At 43.3% G+C, this 17,165-nt stretch overlaps 1 pseudogene; it reads left to right on the top strand.

The window, feature by feature from the left end:
- Nucleotides 1-15,694, top strand: part of LOC110535011 — a 145,995-nt pseudogene extending 130,301 nt beyond the window's left edge.
- Nucleotides 15,695-17,165: the final 1,471 nt, after the last annotated feature.

Consider the following 17,165-nt stretch of genomic DNA (forward strand, 5'->3'; position numbering starts at 1 on the left):
TGTGACTAAGACCTTCTCTGCAAATGTTATTATCTTAGATTAAAGCAGACTATTTTAAGGAAGTGTATACTGTCGGTGTTGCTACAGCGTCTCAAGTGGGACAAGCATTAATATTGCTGAGGCACTGAGTTCTGCTAGGAGTAAACCGACCCTAGTATACAGACTCCTTTAACCTGGTGGAGCCATTGGTCTCCATCCCTTACTTTCCTCACTGTGAAGAGGAGTTCACTGCTTGCCAACAGTGCCCAATGGGCCTGATCGTATGCCCTCCATAGACAATCTCAGATTTCTAGAGCCAATCTTCCCTTCCAGATGCATGGATAAAGAGACAGTTGCCCACTTTGGCTGATAGATTGTCCTTAAATAAACATCAGTCTTCTGGAGCCACTCTTCCCTTCGAGATGCGTAAACAGACTGTTGCCCAATGGAAGGAATTACTTTTTGATTTTGTGATATTTGAGTCCTGGAAGTTAGTGAGTTGGCTTGACAATTTTTAATAGATTTTTGCAGTATGTATTTTTCTGTGGTGTCTCGGTTGCAGGGGATCTCTGGTTCGTCTTCCATGGTGGCTGTAGACTGCAGTAACACAGGGGCCGGGACCCTGGTGCTCAAACCAGTCGCCCTCAAAAACATCACAGGAGACCAGATGATTAAAGCTACATTTGATATTCCCGTAAGTAATCAATTGTCATCAGAAAATACCTCCTTTTTTGTCTCATTTTCTTTGTTGTTGTCCTTTTTAACTTACAGTGCCTTGCGAAAGTATTCGGCCCCCTTGAACTTTGCGACCTTTTGACACATTTCAGGCTTCAAACATAAAGATATACAACTGTATTTTTTTGTGAAAAATCAACAACAAGTGGGACACAATCATGAAGTGGATTCATATACATTTATTGGATATTTCAAACTTTTTTAACAAATCAAAAACTGAAAAATTGGGCGTGCAAAATTATTCAACCCCCTTAAGTTAATACTTTGTAGCGCCACCTTTTGCTGCGATTACAGCTGTAAGTCGCTTGGGATATGTCTCTATCAGTTTTGCACATCGAGAGACTGACATTTTTTCCAGTTCCTCCTTGCAAAACAGCTCGAGCTCAGTGAGGTTGGATGGAGAGCATTTGTGAACAGCAGTTTTCAGTTCTTTCCACAGATTCTCGATTGGATTCAGGTCTGGACTTTGACTTGGCCATTCTAACACCTGGATATGTTTATTATTGAACCATTCCATTGTAGATTTTGCTTTATGTTTTGGATCATTGTCTTGTTGGAAGACAAATCTCCGTCCCAGTCTTTTGCAGACTCCATCAGGTTTTCTTCCATAATGGTCCTGTATTTGGCTCCATCCATCTTCCCATCAATTTTAACCATCTTCCCTGTCCCTGCTGAAGAAAAGCAGGCCCAAACCATGATGCTGCCACCACCATGTTTGACAGTGGGGATGGTGTGTTCAGGGTGATGAGCTGTGTTGCTTTTACGCCAAACATAACGTTTTGCATTGTTGCCAAAAAGTTCAATTTTGGTTTCATCTGACCAGAGCACCTTCTTCCACATGTTTGGTGTGTCTCCCAGGTGGCTTGTGGCAAACTTTAAACGACACTTTTTATGGATATCTTTAAGAAATGGCTTTCTTCTTGCCACTCTTCCATAAAGGCCAGATTTGTGCAATATACGACTGATTGTTGTCCTATGGACAGATTCTCCCACCTCAGCTGTAGATCTCTGCAGTTCATCCAGAGTGATCATGGGCCTCTTGGCTGCATCTCTGATCAGTCTTCTCCTTGTATGAGCTGAAAGTTTAGAGGGACGGCCAGGTCTTGGTAGATTTGCAGTGGTCTTATACTCCTTCCATTTCAATATTATCGCTTGCACAGTGCTCCTTGGGATGTTTAAAGCTTGGGAAATCTTTTTGTATCCAAATCCGGCTTTAAACTTCTTCACAACAGTATCTCGGACCTGCCTGGTGTGTTCCTTGTTCTTCATGATGCTCTCTGCGCTTTTAACGGACCTCTGAGACTATCACAGTGTAGGTGCATTTATACGGAGACTTGATTACACACAGGTGGATTGTATTGATCATCATTAGTCATTTAGGTCAACATTGGATCATTCAGAGATCCTCACTGAACTTCTGGAGAGAGTTTGCTGCACTGAAAGTAAAGGGGCTGAATAATTTTGCACGCCCAATTTTTCAGTTTTTGATTTGTTAAAAAAGTTTGAAATATCCAATAAATGTCGTTCCACTTCATGATTGTGTCCCACTTGTTGTTGTTTGTTCACAAAAAAAAATACAGTTTTATATCTTTATGTTTGAAGCCTGAAATGTGGCAAAAGGTCGCAAAGTTCAAGGGGGCCGAATACTTTCGCAAGGCACTGTATCCCTCCAAGGATCTCAATGATAGAAAACAAGACACTCCTGCACACTACCATTCTTTAATGTTCCACAATGTTTTAGTTTTTCAAAGATTACTTTGGGATTTTTTGTTGTTGTTGTATAAACACATACAAAACCATTTTGTCAAGTGAAGTTATACATTTTCACGAATCTGTTTTACCAATCAAGAGTATAATGGCTTTACTAATCAAATAAATAAATGTGCCATATGAGTGCTGATCTAGGCACATTTTTTTAGCCTTTTTTTAAGTCATAATGAATAAGAGATGGTGTCTGATCCTAGATCAGAATTTATTTATGAATACGGCCCAGCATTGTGCTGTGACACTGTCAGGTGACCTGGACGGCTGAGGTGAGTGTGGCGGAGCTGGCCCAGGGGAAGCTGCCCAACGTACTGGTGCTGTCGCAGGTGAAGGAAGAGCACTTTTACCAGGTCTCGTACAAAGACCAGCTGGTGTCTGTCGACACCTCCTTCACTATATTGTAAGTCTTCTACTTTAACAGGGCTAGAAACATCTTGAGAAAAATGTTGGTCTGTATTTTGATGTGGCAAAATGTTTGCCTCCCATGGTTATCTTTTATGCTGTTCACAGTTCATTTGCTTATAGAAGTAGAAACAAATGAAGTCTGATTGTGCTTGTCACATCAGCTGGTGTGCTTGTTCTGATTCGCTGTTTGTTGGTTTTAGGCCCCGCCCTGACAAGCCAAAACACATGAGGGCCACACTGAGCGACACGACCGTGAGGATGGCAGAGGTCCTATCAGGAAAGGTCCATGAGTCCGGATCCACCAGCAGCAGTTTTACTGTCAACTTCTAACCATTATACTGCCTTCCTGACACACATTCACATTTAGGACTTCTTCTTGATTACCTTCCAAATGAGAAACTGGTAGTTCCCTCTTCCAGACTTAGCGCTTGTGGACCAGTATGGGAATAAAAGTCAGACGCTGACCTCGACCTGTGTGGACTCGCTCGCCGTGGACGCCGAGGGTCTCGACAAGACATCTCTGGTGTTTACCTGGCAGGTACATTGAATAAATCGAAGGGATTTGTAACTTATTCATTTACTGTGATGTATTATTTTTTCTGAAAGTATAATTGGAGACAAATATCCCATGTAGTGATTTAGAAAAAACATAAAAATGTCCATTAGGCTATGTGTTGTAACTAGGAGAGCACCAACTCCGTCTTGGTGACGGGAGGGTGGTTCAATCCCGTGTTCCCAGGCATCAGAGAGCTCTCCTTCACCTGGAGAGACTTTGTGGAGCACTTGACCATCAAAGTGACCGCCGGGATCCTGCACAGCTCAAACTGGTGGACGGGCCACAGGAGGTGGGCATTAAGTTAGGGGCCAAGACACTCTGGCTGCGTCAATGGTGCCTTTTGGGACATCATCTCTATGGTATTGGTCATGGCTTTCCTTTCTCCCTCATTGTAGTCTATGTGTTTTGTTTCTTCATCCCCTGCAAGTGATGAAATAGCAAGTCATCCAGATGCCCTTTCTCCAGATGTTTGACGAGTGGGGGAACCCCTCCCCCGACCAAAGGGTTGTCGTGGCGCTGAAGGCCTCCAATCCGGTGATGCTGCATACTATATATTTACACTTGGTAAATTAGTCAAGTCTATTGGGTGGTCTATCTTTTTTTCAGGTGAAGTCATCTGTTACTTCACAACCAATAGACAAAGATGGAAAAGCCTGTTTCGTAGTGGACCATGTGAGAGGGCCCAAGTGAGTTCCTAACCGTATAATTCCTAACTACTTGCCATAATGACCCTGTAACCATGTATTAATGGAGGGCAGTGTTCAAGACCTGCTGTTCTGTCAGGGTGGAGTATGCGCTGGAGTTCAGAGGGTCCTTCAACAAGCAGCCCATCCACGGTCCATCTGTGAAGCTCACCATTATCCCAGATCCCAACCAACCTGTCAAACTGGTGGTGGAGTACAACACCAACTCAGTGTTTCCTGCTGGAGCCACACTCACATGTCTGTACCTCCCTGTTTATCTGTAAATCTACCTGTTTGTCTGTGGCTCTACCTGTGTGTAACTGTGGATTGAAGTGTCTGTGGCGCTATCTACCTGTCTGTGGCTCTACCCGTGGGTCTGTCTGTGGGTCTACCCGTGGGTCTGTCTGTGGGTCTGTCTGTGGCTCTACCTGTGGGTCTGTCTGTGGGTCCGTGGGTCCGTTGATATGTGTGTGCCACTGGCATCTCTGTATCAGCTGACATGGTTATCTGTTTGTTCTCTGTATGTCCAGTGGGTGTCAAGGTGTGTCATGGTGTCTGAGGAGGGCAGCACCATAAAGAACCTGAACCCTGTCAACATCTCCATGCTGATGTGGAGGGAGTGCCATCAGGGACATCACGGCCCACCTCAGGGGTTAGTTACTGGACAAATGGCACCCTGTTGCCTATATAGTGCACTACTTTTAACTACACCCTTAACCAGACCCAGAGGGACTGACTTTGGCTCTGTCACACATGGACACAACGTTTCACATTACTTAAGTATAAAAATTGATGGCAAAGATTCTGTATCTGATGAGAGTAATCAACTCATTGGTCTGCATGCTTTTCTGAAGGCTGCCTAACTGAAATGCAGCAAACCCATGAAAGACAAAAGGGAAGAGTTTTCACTTCAGGTGTCTGATAGTGTTTTATATTCGGGCGCAGTTGGTGCCAAGTGCTGGGTACATCTCCTGTCTGAATGACTTAAGAAAAGAGACACCGCCAATACAAAAAGGCTTAAAGCAGTGTGGCCGTAGTGTGTTAGCGATCACCAATTCAACGCGGGACTGCTGGGCAATTCTTGTCAGAGGGCTTAGCCACTTTGTGACGTCTCTTCTCCTAGGTTTGTATCAACACAAAGGTAGTCCTGTGATATGTATGTAAAAGGATTCATGGTCATCTAACAGAGACAACGTCATCCCAGAACGTGTTGGTAAGTACACAATCCTGTTTGTGCTCTGTGTGGACGAGACAAAAGTGCTGTGGAGTCACCAGGTTAAGCTCAACCTAAACCATGTGGCTTAGAGCCGTAAAACCCACCTCCAGACACCCCCTAACTGGGCTTTGAATGAAACGCCTGGATATGGTCTCCACTCTCCAAATTGGTCCACTGTTTATTTGATCTAGAAGAAATGTATTTCATGTCGAGTGGCTGGATGTCTATAGGCCCTATAGGTTATTTTGGGCCACTTGAAGAACTAAAGTTATCACGTCTCTCTCTTTCTTGTCCTCGCCTAGTATGTCATAGATGCTGTGCCCAACAATCCTGCCAGACCTTCAGCCACCAACCTCAGTGGTCTCCAACAACATTGTCATTGCCAGTCGTACTCTGATGGAGGACGTGTCTGAAAATAATGGTGAGACGATTAGATCCTCTGGCCAGCGGAAGCCATGAATCCCTCATCACCATATAAGCATGAGTTGAAGTCTACCAATGGTCAAACTATATGTTGTATCATTTTTGGTGATCAAGCCTAACTGAGGCCGTAAAGGTAGTAGAACCTCTGACCATGGCAATTTGACGTCATTGACATAAATAGGTTCTAGTGATTTATACAATATACACTGCCAAAAGTATGTGGACACCTGCTTGTCGAACATCTCATTCCAAAATCATAGGCATTAATATGGAGTTTGTCCCCTCCCTGTCTTTTGTCTATTTATGAGGCTGCTGGTTTGTGTTGCTTCCATCCAGGATGTGTATAATAACCCAGTCGGACTGGAGCTGAGATGGAAGGTGGTGGTCACCATCAAGAGCTCCAAGGGCTCCAGTGACAGAAGCCTGCCTCTCTTTGAGGGCAAAGCCTGCAGATTAGCCGTTCTAATGGAGAGGCCCACATCACTGTGAGTGGGGTGGTGGTGCGGTGTGCTTGTACATCTTTTCTTCAGGCTTTGCGTGCAAACCACGATTTTGCATTGGATATTGTCTATATATTGTTTGAAAACGTCTCTCTCCCTTCTAAAATCTGTCCATCATGGAGAACAGTCCTGGTCAGGATGGGAATGAGTACGTCCTGCACTTCAGACCTGTCATCCCAGGGTTTGGCCCCCAAAAATCCCCTAGTAGCGTTTTGAGCTCCCCTTCCGCTTCTACAATGGTTAGATCACGTTTTATTTTTTAATTGTTAAATCATACCAATGTCAGTTTGTCATTTTATTGCTAGATTTTTGAATAACATTGAGTGTTTGCCATCCAAAATGGGTTGACACGCTGTGATCATGAGTGTCCAGCCATCTTAAAAGGGACATTTCACTCAAAGTAAAAATGTGTTGGATGTTTCAGACCTGAAAAGTAGACTAATGTTAAGATTACTTTCCACATCCTAGGCCATCTATTTTGTAGCTCCAGCTATGTGCCTCAGTCCCAAATCTGTGGAACAGATGAGCAGTCTAAATTCCGGGTTGTATTCGTTGGTTATCTTTTCCATTCATGTTGGGTGGGAGCAAATAGCTGGATCGACACAAACGATGTCGTGGGACGTGGATTCATCCTAACGTTGGACTACTTTTGATTGGCAAGTGTGGTGTCAATTTAAAGGCCAGTCTCTTGGCCCCTGGAACAGTGTGTCTCAGGTGATCCCGACTGTTCTCCTGTCCCCTACTAGATGTGGAGAACAGGGAGCAGATGTCTGAACTGACCAGGAAGAAGGACCAGATAAACCAGACGATTGACATCTACAAGAGTCTGTTTGACACCAACAGGCAACTCATCACGGAGCTCGATAGTAGGTGTTGCGTTCCAAACGTGTTATGTCAGTGTTAACTGAGCTGCAAGAGAGAATGGAAACATACAATTTGGTTCCAGTTTGGTGCCAAGCTATCAGTGTTAAAACATGTTCCTTCTGTAGAGCTGGGATATCTCTATCTTTAGATCAAGTGTTCAACGCCACCAACAAAGAGGGTCATCTGAAATCGGAGCTCATGAAGAATAGCATGAATGTAGCACAACTGTCATCTGTAAGTATTTGATTATACCCACATTCCATCCAATTGACAACAGTTTTTCATGTGAATATTCTCAAATCTGAATGGAAACAATTGCATTTTCCCACCAGAGATGTTTCCATAGAGTTGACTAAAAGGCGTGATGACGTAGTGCACATAAAATAACTTTTGCGTTTAAATTCCCATATACAAAATAAAAAAAGAAATATAAGTAAAATGGGTTTCCATCGTAGAAGTAACTCCACTGATGGTTTTGTCTAAACAAATGTTGCGTTACAGTGCCTTTGGAAAGTATTCAGACCCCTTGACTTTTATCACATTATTACGTTGCAGCCTTATTCTAAAATTGATTACAAAAATAAAATCCTCAGCAATCTACACACAATACCCCATAATGACAAAGTGAAAACAGGTCTTTAGAAATGTTTGCAAAATTATTAAGAACAAAAACATAACTTATTTTCATAAGTATTCAGACCCTTTGCTATGAGACTTGAAATTTGAGCTCGGGTGCATCCCGTTTCCATGGATCAACCTTGATGCTTCTACAACTTAATTAGAGTCCACCTGAAGTAAATTAAATTGATTGGACATGATTTGGAAAGGCACACACCTGTCTATATAAGGTCCCACAGTTGTCAGAGCAAAAACCAAGACATGAGGTTTTATTAGCATTTAAAAGCAGTTGGTGGCCACGGAAGAAGTGTTGTATGTCATTGAAGCTCGTTTGGAGGTTTGTTAGCACAGTGTCCGAAGAAGGGCCAGATGTATACAGAATGGTGTCGTCTGCGTAGAGGTGGATCAGGGACTCACCAGCAGCAAGAGCGACATCATTGATATATACAGAGAAAAAAGTCGGCCTGAGAATTGAACCCTGTGGCACCCCCATAGAGACTGCCAGAGCAAGTTTCTGCAGGGGGTGCTGAGATGTTGGCTGGGGTAGGGGTAGCCAGGTGGAAAGCATGGCCAGCCGTAGAACAATGCTTGTTGAAATTATTGTTTATTGTAGATTTATCGGTGGTGGCAGTGTTTCCTATCCTCAGTGCAGTTGGCAGCTGGGAGGAGGTGCTCTTAATCTCCATGAACTTTCCAGTGTCCCAAAACTTTTTGGAATTAGTGCTACAGGATGCAAATTTCTGTTTGAAAAAGCTAGCCTTTGCTTTCCTAACTGACTGAGTATATTGGTTCCTGACTTCCCTGAAAAGTTACATATCACGGGGGCTATTCAATGCTAATGCAGAATGTCACAGGATGTTTTTGTGCTGGTAAAGGGCAGTCAAGTCTGGGGTGAACCAAGGGCTATATCTGTTCTTAGTTAAAACATTTTGAATGTTGCATGATTATTTAAGATGGTGGGGAGTTGGAGTTTGCCAAAAGGCACCTAAAGACTCTGACCATGAGAAACAATATTTTCTGGTCTGATGAAACCATGATTTGGCTTGAATGCCAAGCGTCACTTCTGGAGGAAACCTGGTACCATCGCTACGGGGAAGCATGGTGGTGGCAGCATCATGCTGTGGGGGTGTTTTTAAACAGCAGGGACTGGGAAATTAGTCATGATCGAGGCAAAGATGAAAGGAGCAAAGCACAGAGATCCTTGATGAAAACCTGCTCCAGAGTGCTCAGACTGGGGTGAAGGTTCACCTTCAACAGGACAACAACCCTAAGCATACAGCCAAGATAACGCAGGAGTGTCTTTGGGACAAGTCTCTGAATGTCCTTGATTGACTCAGCCATAACTCCCTATCCAACCTGACAAAGCTTGAGAGGATCTGCAGAGAAGACTGGGAGAAACTCCCCAAATACAGGTGTGCCAAGTTTGTAGCGTCATACCCAAGAAGACTCGAGGCTGTATTTGCTGCCAAAGATGCTTCAACAAAGTACTGAGTAAAGGGTCTGAATGCTTATGTAAATATTATGTTTTTGTTTTTTATTTAAAATTATTGGCACACATTTCGAAACCATTTTTGCTTTGTCATTATGAGGTATTGTGTGTAGATTGATGAGGGGGGAAAAACAATTTCATACATTTTTAAATAATGTGGTAAGGTAACAAAATGTGGAAAAAGTAAAGGGGTCTGAATACTTTCCGAAAGCGTTGTATATAGCGAATGTGCCCACTCTGGTCTTGGCACGTGTGCTTTAGCCAACAGCTCGAAGATACAGTGCGGTTAGGCTACTTACATGACGACATTTTTGTGTGTAAGATTAGTTTTATTTGTCAAACGGCAGCCAAGCATTGATCATCATGTCACCAGAATTAAGACCCTCTATTTATTGGAAAGGAGCGTCAAGCTCATCACTGTGCACATTCACCATGTGAAGTTCATCATTCATTTAATCTGTAACCTAATAAACTGCATGCTTCCAAGTCGTAGAGGACCACACATGTCATCGCGTGACTCCAAGTTTACTTCGATATGATGGTTATTATATCAAAGCATATAGGCGTTTCCATCACCATTTCTTGCATAATAAACTATACAGACACAAAAACATTCCACCTGTCCTAGTTTATTTTGTTTTGTCGACATTTGGATATTTTAGACAAATGTGCTGTTTCAATCAGCCTTTTGTGAATTTTTTCCTTTATCCGACATGAACTTTACTCACAAAAAGGTTGGATGGAAACCTGCTTACTGAGAAAGACCATAGATACTCGACCACATTCACAAGACTGTCATTTGTACTATATATGATGCATGCACTCTCAGAAGTTGAGAGGTTTGATGGATCCATTCTGTGTTAATATAGATCCCAGCGATCGACGCCCTTATCAGTCAGAAGACAGCCGACACTGAGAAAATGAAATTCCAGGTGGAGAGTCTGCTCCATAGGGGCACCCCCTCTACATCCTGGGAAAAGTAATATCATAATATAGACACTTACATTTACTCTGTTTCCCAAATGGAACCCTAATCCATATATATATATATATATTTTTTTTTTTTCTTTTAGTGCACTACTTTTGACCAATTGGTGCCATTTGGGACCTGTCCCCTGTCTCTGCAGCGTTCTGATGCTTCATCCTAGTAGTGGTTGACTAGAGAAGAACAGTGTGTGGCGTGTGCATCAGTTTCAGCAGGATTTAAAAATGTGCCATCCTTCTGGCTCCTGTGCAGATTGGCCACCTGGCGCTGGTGGAGGACGATGACGTGGCCACCGTCATCTCCTGGGAGACATGGACTGTGTGGTCACCATGACAACGGTGGCGACACGGAAGATCTACAACGACACCCAGGGGAGGCAGCAGGTCATGCCCCTGGACACGGTGTTCTAGAGAAACAGCAGCAGCAAGGCACACACACACACACACACACACAAGTACCTTTAATAAAACAACATGCAATTGTTGCTTCCTTTCAATGTAGAAGTAAATGAAATACCTCTATAATTTGAATCTTTGTGACCTGTGTTGGGAAAGGTTCTTGGAGTTTTGTTCTCAAAGGTGTTCATGCTTTAGTGAGTTGTACTTGTTTCTTTTTTCAGACCCTTGCCCCACATAAGAAATGGCCAGGCCAGATTTCTTCCCATTAGGAACCCTGTGTTTGCCCGAGACCTCCTTATTTTCCAAGAGAATGCAGAGGGCTGCCAGATGGGTGAGTCAGTCTTCTTCAGAATTTATATTTGGATCAAATATTCCCCAATATGTAACCTCCCCCTTAATGTAACTATGTCTATGCTGAGAGGGTTTCTCTGTAGTTCCAGAAGCTTGCCCCACTCTTCCTCCTTGGTCCCAGGAGATCAGTCCTGCCTTTTAGTTCACAAAGAATAAAATGACCCGGACGAGGGACCTGATCCTAGACCCTAGGTCTGGTCTCTGTTTGTTTGCAGTTGTTAGGCTAGTTTCTCTTCCCCCCCCCCCCCCGTTCCTGGGTTTGGGGGTTAAACTGTTCCAGACTGAACCCCAGGCTCTTAACTCACTGGGGGGGGGGGGGGGGGGGGGATGGTTCTCCATCTCTTGGGGACTCTGCTACTGGAGTGGTAATTGGACCCCAGCCAGCCCTTCTCTTTAAAATGATTGTTTATAATGATGCTGTTTGTGTAATTAAAGGATTATTATCATTTGCATGTTTAAACTTTAGTTTTGTCTTTTTTTTCTCCCTTATCTAATGAAAGGGCCTTGTTTTCAGTATTTCCAGATTTGGGACTGATGTCATAACGAGGGCTTCTGGAACAGTTTTGCATTATTCTTTACATTATGCTTCTCGGGGCTCCACTTGTAAGAGGTTTTTGCAGGGGTATAATATCAAACTAAAACGGTTAAAACCATCAAAGAACATCTGGAGTTGAACTGAGTTTATTTCTTGTACAGAAGTAATTATTTGAGATCATACACCCCTTGTCTTTAGCCAATTAATGAAACATGATTCAAACAGTAACTGGAGGGTTAGTGATCAGTTTCAAGTAATCTGGTAGTAGTTTGGTGACTACGTATGTAGTTACCCTTTGATAATCATCCCTTGTTCCCGCCAGTATTTGGAAACCTATTGGGAGACACCATTTTGATTGATGACCTGGACTCTGCTAACCACTACAGGAAGGGGGTGAGTCAAACAAGGCGTGTTGATTGGATGGCCTTAACCAAGCCATCGAACAATACAGGCCAAGTAGTGTTCTAGTTTAAAGTCATTGCCTCGGGTGTAGTCAGTGCACACGTAGCAAACCGTTTCGCAAAAACAAGAAAGCATTTTGCAACAAACTTTTTTTCTTTTGGACAAATTCAGCTAGGTCCCTCCCCTTTTTCATACCGTTTGAGAATGTTTGCTTTCATTTGGTTCCCAGTGAATACATCCCTGGCTTAGGCTGATAAAAATGTGTATCTAGTGTGCATCTGAAATGGCACCCTATTATTCCCTATTTAGTTCCCTACTTTTGACCAGGGCCATTTGGGATGCAGAGGGTAGTACAGGAACTTGTCCTAAAGTCAAGTCAGTATTTTCTTGTTTAAGAACGGGATCTTGTTGTTTTGGTTTTGGCCAGGTGGTCCAGAGCAGAATCCCGTTCTCCACCCTCGTGACCCGGCAGGGAGAGAGGATCCACAGCATCGGCAAGTTTGGGGGCTTGCAGAACAAAGCCCCACCAATAGAGAAACTGCGTGGCCAGGTGCTTCGGTGCACCCCTCCCCAAGCAATACCAAACCTTTATGGGCCAGATTGGTCAGTCACTGGATTTTAGTTCTGTTTGTACTGGTGCGTGCCTGTTGCATCGTATCATACATGGTATACATTTACAATGCCTTTCCCCTGTTTGTAGACTTGTTCCAGCAGTACCGGTTGGCCATGCAGAAGCGCATACTGGTGAAGGAGGACTTTGAAGGCCACATGCAATACCTGAAGTCACCAGAGATGGCACAGAAAGAGGAGAAGACACAGCTCAAAGACATTGAGACAAAGCTTGGTACGTGTATGTGGGGAGGGGTACATTTCAACACTGTAATAAAATATATACAGTAGCAGTCAAGTTTGGACACACCTACTCATTCAAGGGTTTTTCTTTAGTTTTACTATTTTCTACATTGTAGATTAACAGTGAAGACATCAAAACTATGAAATAACAGGTGTCCTTTAGTGGTTTCTTTACAGCAATTTGACCATGGAGGCCTGATTCACGCAGTCTCCTCTGAACAGTTGATGTTGAGATGTGTCTGTTACTTGAACTCTGTGAAGCATTTATTTGGGCTGCAATATGAGGTGCAGTTAACTACAATGAACATATCCTCTGCAGCAGATGTAACTCTGGGTCTTCCTTTCCTGTGGCGGTCCTCATGAGAGCCAGTTTCATCATAGCGCTTGATAGTTTTTGCAACTGCACTTGAAATTTTCCGGATTGACTGACCTTCATGTCTAAAAAGTAATGATGGACTTGTTGTTTCTCTTTGCTTATTTGAGCTGTTCTTGCCATAATATACACTTGGTCTTTTACCAAATAGGGCCATCTTATGTATACCACCCCTACCTTGTCACAACACAACTGATTGGCTGAAACACATTAAGGAGAGAAATTCCACAAATTCACTTTTAACAAGGCACACCTGTTAATTGAAGTGCATTCCAGGTGACTACCTCATGAAGCTGGTTGAGAGAATGCCAAGAGTGTACTACTTTGAAGAATCTCAAATAAAATATATTTTGATTAACACTTTTTTTTGATTACTACATGATTCCATATGTGTTATTTCTTCACTATTATTCTACAATGTATAAAATAAAGAAAAACCCTTGAATGAGTAGGTGTGTCCAAACTTTTGACTGGTACTGTGTGTATATACACTGCTCAAAAAAATAAAGGGAACACTTAAACAACACAATGTAACTCCAAGTCAATCACACTTCTGTGAAATCAAACTGTCCACTTAGGAAGCAACACTGATTGCCAATTAATTTCACATGCTGTTGTGCAAATGGAATAGACAACAGGTGGAAATTATAGGCAATTAGCAAGACACCCCCAATAAAGGAGTGGTTCTACAGGTGATAACCACAGACCACTTCTCAGTTCCTATGCTTCCTGGTTGATGTTTTGGTCACTTTTGAATGCTGGCAGTGCTTTCACTCTAGTGGTAGCATGAGACGGAGTCTACAACCCACACAAGTGGCTCAGGTAGTGCAGCTCATCCAGGATGGCACATCAATGCGAGCTGTGGCAAGAAGGTTTGCTGTGTCTGTCAGTATAGTGTGCAGAGCATGGAGGCGCTACCAGGAGACGTGGAGGAGGCCATAGGGGGGCAACAACCCAGCAGCAGGACCGCTACCTCCGCCTTTGTGCAAGGAGGAGCAGGAGGAGCACTGCCAGAGCCCTGCAAAATGACCTCCAGCAGGCCACAAATGTGCGTGTCTGCTCAAACGGTCAGAAACAGACTCCATGAGGGTGGTATGAGGGCCCGACGTCCACAGGTGGGAGTTGTGCTTACAGCCCAACACCGTGCAGGACGTTTGGCATTTTCCAGAGAACACCAAGATTGGCAAATTTGCCACTGGCGCCCTGTGCTCTTCACAGATGAAAGCAGGTTCACACTGAGCACGTGACAGACGTGACAGAGTCTGGAGACGCCGTGGAGAACGTTCTGCTGCCTGCAACATCCTCCAGCATGACCGGTTTGGCGGTGGGTCAGTCATGGTGTGAGGTGTCATTTCTTTGGGAGGCCGCACAGCCCTCCATGTGCTCGCCAGAGGTAGACTGACTGCCATTAGGTACCGAGATGAGATCCTCAGACCCCTTGTGAGACCATATGCTGGTGCAGTTGGCCCTGGGTTCCTCCTAATGCAAGACAATGCTAGACCTCATGTGGCTGGAGTGTGTCAGCAGTTCCTGCAAGAGGAAGGCATTGATGCTATGGACTGGCCCGCCCGTTCCCCAGACCTGAATCCAATTGAGCACATCTGGGACATCATGTCTCACTCAGATGCTTTAGTCCAGGTCTGGGAGGAGATCCCTCAGGAGATCATCCGCCACCTCATCAGGCGCATGCCCAGGCGTTGTAGGGAGGTCATACAGGCACGTGGAGGCCACACACACACACACTACTGAGCCTCATTTTGACTTGTTTTAAGGACATTAAATCAAAGTTGGATCAGCCTGTAGTGTGGTTTTCCACTTTAATTTTGAGTGTGACTCCTAATCCAGACCTCCATGGGTTGATACATTTGATTTCCATTGATAATTGTGTGATTTTGTTGTCAGCACATTCAACTATGTAAAGAAAAAAGTATTTAATAAGAATATTTCATTCATTCGGATCTAGGATGTGTTATTTTAGTGTTCCCTTTATTTTTTTGAGCAGTATATATAAGCACATTTCTCACACCCAAGGCCCTAAAGATGCATTATTTTCCTGTCGCTTTGTTTTAATCTGTGAGTGATTACTTTATTTGTTCAAATATTTGTCTGTTCTGTATTTGTCCAGTTCAGTTCAGACGCCTCCTGCCATTGGGATGAAATGGAGTCTTGATGATGGCGGAGAATCGTCCGGTATGGTAACCAAGAGAACAAGGCGGAAGTTATTGGGACAGGACTTTTGATCATGCTTATTTGAGCGACATGAATGTCTATTTTCAATTGGATTCGACGTGTACAATAGAGCATTGTACTATACCATCTGTTATATATTATCCTGAAGAGTTAGTCTCCATCCATTTATTTGTTCAGCATTTTTGTTGATTGTTTGTGATTTCATTTTACATTTAAAATGTAAGATGGCAGCTGCTGTATATTAAGCCATTTCATTTAACTTTTTCTTTATTTTGCTCAGTTTACGATTAACTGTATGTTTGGGAGGTATTGGACAATGTCCAAAGACTATTTTGTATCTTGAAATAAAAATATTTAATGAATTATACAAAACAAACGTAGTATTACTCTCCTCAGTTTATCACACGTCCTCCAGCTATTTCTTTTTTTTTACAACTTTTCCTTTTGAATGGCGATATCCCAAGTATAAATACACAAGGGTAAAAACAAATGTTTTGAGCAAAATAGTATTTTTTTTAGACAACTGCAAACTTCAAGAAGTTGGTCTGATGTGATATAAATTAATGACAAGTCCAAAAAGAGGTAGCAACTAAGGCTTTTCTGGTTTGTGATTTACTTAAAGGCAATGTTGCAAGTTACATTTAAATACAAATAGAATATACACCTCTTGTAGATGGGAAATTTAATTTGATGCTATTATTTGGAGAGTTTCTCCCATTCTCTGCAGATCCACTCAATCTCTGTCAGGTTGGATAGAGATGTAGTTTCTGCACAGCTATTTTCAGGTCTCTCCAGAGATTCAAGTCTAGGCTCTGGCTGGCCCACTCAAGGACATTAAGACTAGTCCCAAAGCCACTACTGATGTCCTAAGCGCTCTAGAGCAGGTTTTCATCAAGGATCTCTCTCTACTTTGCTCTGTTCATCTTTCCCTCGATCCTGACTAGTCTCCCAGTCCCTGCCGCTGAAAAACATCCCCACAGAATGATGTTGCCACCACCATGCTTCACAGTAGGGATGGTATTGGCCAGGTGATGAGCGGTGCTTAGTTTCCTCCAGATGTGCTTGGCATTCAGGCCAAAGAGTTTATTCTTGGTTTCATCAGACCAGAGAATCTTGTTTCTCATGGTCTGAGTGTCCTTTAGGTGCCTTTTGGCAACCTCGAAGCAGGCTTTCATGTGCCTTTTACTGAAGAGTGGCTTCCGTCTGGCCACTCTACCACAAAGGCCTGATTGGTGGAGTGCTGCAGAGATGGTTGTCCTTCTGGAAGGTTTTCCCGTCACCACAGAGGAACTCTGGAGCTCTGTCAAAGTGACTATCTGGTTCTTGGTCACCTCCCTGACCAAGGCACTTCTCCCCCGAATGCTCAGTTTGGCCGGTCGGACAGCTCTAGGAAGAGTCTTGGTGGTTCCAAGCTTCTTCCATTTAAGAATGATGGAGGCCACTGTGTTCTTGGAGACCTTCAATGCTGCAGACATTTTTTGATACCCTTCCCCAGATCTGTACCTCGACACAATCCTGCCTCGGAGCTCTACGGACAATTTCTTTGACCTCGTGGCTTAGTTTTTGCTCTGACATACACACCTGTCTATAGAAAAAAGGTCCCACAGTTGACAGTGTATGACTTTCCAAATCATGTCAAATCAATTACATATCCCGAGGAGGACTCCCAAGTTGTAGAAACATCTCAAGGAGGTTCAATGGAAACAGGATCCACCTGAGCTCAATTTTGAGTCTCATAGTAAAGGGTCTGAATACTTCTGTAAATAGGGTATTTGTTTGGTTTTTTTTAACTTGTTTTCGCTTTGTCATTATGGGGTATTGTGTGTAGATTGATGAGGAAAAATTAT

Source organism: Oncorhynchus mykiss, chromosome 11 (genome assembly GCF_013265735.2).
Source record: "Oncorhynchus mykiss isolate Arlee chromosome 11, USDA_OmykA_1.1, whole genome shotgun sequence".
NCBI lineage: Eukaryota > Metazoa > Chordata > Actinopteri > Salmoniformes > Salmonidae > Oncorhynchus > Oncorhynchus mykiss.